This window comes from Octopus bimaculoides, chromosome 26 (genome assembly GCF_001194135.2).
Source record: "Octopus bimaculoides isolate UCB-OBI-ISO-001 chromosome 26, ASM119413v2, whole genome shotgun sequence".
NCBI lineage: Eukaryota > Metazoa > Mollusca > Cephalopoda > Octopoda > Octopodidae > Octopus > Octopus bimaculoides.
The window spans coordinates 7,238,765-7,242,159 of NC_069006.1; the positions used below are offsets into that span (position 1 = coordinate 7,238,765).

General features: G+C 37.4%; 1 long non-coding RNA gene across 1 annotated transcript in view; it reads left to right on the forward strand.

Moving 5' to 3' along the window:
• LOC128250908 (uncharacterized) overlaps positions 1-1,054 on the forward strand; it is a 2,220-nt gene extending 1,166 nt beyond the window's left edge. The window contains exon 2 of the long non-coding RNA XR_008266844.1: positions 772-1,054. This is a non-coding gene — a long non-coding RNA (uncharacterized LOC128250908). The remainder of the gene's footprint in view (positions 1-771) is intronic.
• The last annotated feature ends 2,341 nt before the right edge of the window (positions 1,055-3,395 follow it).

Consider the following 3,395-nt stretch of genomic DNA (forward strand, 5'->3'; position numbering starts at 1 on the left):
TTTCGCCCGGCGTGCTAACGTTTCTGCCAGCTCGCCGCCTTTATATATATTAAATAATTTATGCTGTGCATTTTATACACCATACACTTGTTTACTGATGCAATATGCATTATATATATATATTTACATATATAGGTACTACTTAAATACAGAGGTCCCGATGCACCGAAAGGGAGATAGTCAAGTTTTACCAAAACTAATGACTTCACATAAGCAGCCCTTGCATAAGTCGAAACTAAAAACTAACCCTAAAAGTAACTCTAACCATAACGAGTATGCACTGTAAAAACAGATTAAAAACAGACGATATTGTGAGGCCCCTTACATAATTAACAGTAGTTTTGGCAAAACTAGATCACCTCCCCTTCATATCGTTACGTAGATGTATCGGGACCTCTGTATTTAAGTAGTGCCAACACACACACACATCTATCTATCTATCTATCTATCTATCTATCTATCTATCTATCTATCTATCTATCTATCTATCTATATGCACGAGGGGCAGCCGAAAAGTCCCTGGCTTTGGGTAAAAGAAGATACAGGAGGATCAGTTAATTGTGATTTTATTCAACATATTCCTCTCTAAGATATTCATACTCTTATTGCAGCGGTCCTTTAGTTTTTCCAAACCCTGTAAACTAACTCGTAAGGTTGGGCATCCCACTAAACCTTTCGCGATGCCCTTAAAACCAAGGACTTTTCATAACCCCTCACACACATACACACGCACGCGTACACACTACATTTTTATATATGCATCTTTTGCAGGTCTCCTTTGGGGTTGATCGATCATTCTAGAATCGAAGAAATAAAGAAACAGTAGTAAAAACTGGTGCCACTCGATTGGAAAATCATATTTCCTGAAGACGTTTTTCGTGGTGGAATATAATTTTGGTAAGAAGCAGCAACACTTTAGGAATATCGCTGCTAAACCTGGACTGTCAGATGCTGCATCGAATGTTGGCATCTGGACACTAAACAATGGGATGGATATAAGAGAGTCTCAGAGACCAAGCTTTACTGAGAACCAAAGAAATATGAAAAAGTTGGACCTACTTTGGTTAATTTCAAAACTAAAATCAAAATCGAAGAACAACCGTTTGCTGCTCGTGACTGATCCTTAATGAAGCCATGTTGATGTACAAAACAAACATCTACAAAATCGCAGAGTAAACTAGTAAAGAGGAGAATTAAATTATCGATGCATGAAAATTTTAAAGGTAAGAAACCTATTGATTACTATTTGTTTATTAATTACTAATGTAAATTAAAGCTAATCTGTTTTTGCACTATGGAAAGATGTGTTTGAAAAAAAATTGAATTTATGACATTTATTAATTTTGCAGGATTGCAATCTCCAATGTGGATTGCAATCGCCAACAGTGGTGCTCAACCAGGATCCATATGATCTCTGAGGGTCCATATCAGATTTTTGGAGGGTCCATGCCGTAAAATAGTAAATTGGGGATCCACAATAGTATATGAAGGTCCCTGAAAAAATTTTGCTTGAAATGTATGTATTGGTATGCATGGCAAGAAACAGCCGGGTTTCTTTCTCTAACATTTTACACAGTTCAACCTACACAAGTGAATGCGTGAAGAAAATGGAATTCTGAAAGAAGTTTCTATAAAACTAGTTTTTAAACATCGAATGGCTTCGGGGTCCACCAGAATAAAATGAGAACCAAAAGGGTCCATAGGTAAAAAAAAATGACTGAGAACCCCTGGTTTAACACATAGAAATCCGGCTAAATTTTGTAAACAAACATTTACGGGATGATAATTGTTTTTTTGTTTTTTTTTTATTTTACTAGCAATTTAAAAAATTTTTTTGTCAATCAGTCATTTTTAGAAAATTCTCTGCAAGTTTTTTTATGATTTTAATCGCGTTACCCAGAATGTCTTTTCACCAAATAAAGCCATATAGATATTGTGTGATCTGTGTGGTAGTAATTATTTTATTGTGGACGCTGAAAATATTTCAGAAATAACTCGGTCCTCAAGTTATGTATTCGTCTGTATTATACACGAAACTTAATCACTCCGAGTAACCTTTAGAGTGTTTTCAGGGTCAAGAGTAATATACGTGTGTGTGTGTGTGTGTGTGTGTGTGGTAATTAGTGTTAGTATTGTTAAGCATTTGATAATCACCACTGATATTTGGTTTGCCCGCTAAAGTACTTAGTGTCGAATACAATCTGTATACAACATATATTAGTACCAGCCGCTCTTACAATCGCTAGATCGTAGGTTTGATTCCCAGATCGGGCGGTGCGCTGTTCTCTTAAGCAAAAACCTTCATTTCACGTTGCTCTAGTGCTTCTTTTTAATAAGGGGTAATGTTGACCTGCTCGCCTAGCCAGTGGGGAGGCGTCATTAGAAGGCTAAATCGATGCAAAGCGCATTGTGATCAGCGAGGTGCAACATCTGTTTCTCTGGCCAGTCACATGACCATGTGATATAAGTAAGTAAGTACAGATCATTTGTATATTTGTCTATAATCTAGCGAGCTGGGAGAATCTTTAGCATGCCGGACAAAATGCTTACCAGCATTTCGTCCGTCTTTGCGTTCTGAGTTCAAATTGCACAGAAGTCGATTTGTCTCTCATCCTTTCAGGGGTCGTGGGGTCGATGTAATCGATTTAAACCGTCCCCTGAAATTAATTTGTGCCAAAATGTGATAACTATGTATATATTGCTTATATAATATAAAAGAATAGGTTATTTAATATATAGTATATAATACATAGGTAAAGATATCGCATATATATTGCATACTCTATACTACAGAAGTATAGATAATATATGTCTATATATTGTACAGGATATAATGCATAAGTATCAATATATATACTGCGTAACGTATCAGCATAGCTTATTTCTGCATGTCTCCCTGGGTGTTGAAGAATGACGAGAATGTATGGAATGTGTAGCAAGGCTTTAAGGCATCACGTGGTCAATGAAAATTATAAATATACCTGTATGTGTGAGAGAGGGTGAGAGTGAACGCATGTGCAGTTATGGCATCTAAGTATAGCGAGGAACAACAGTAGACATTAAATATCAAATAAAATTCCTCCCAAACACCTGGTCCAATGTTTTGCACTATAACTTCTTCTTCTGAGAGAGAATGTGTGTGTGTGTGGGTGTTTAAGCTTGCAGTTACGCACGCACGCACGCACGCACGCACACACACACACACACACACACACACACGGCGAGCTGGCAGAAACGTTAGCACGCCGGGCGAAATGCTTAGCGGTATTTCGTCTGCCGTATTTCGTTCTGAGTTCAAATTCCACCGAGGTCGACTTTGCCTTTCATCCTTTCGGGGTTGATTAAATAAGTACCAGTTACGCACTGGGGTCGATATAATCGACTTAATCCGTTTG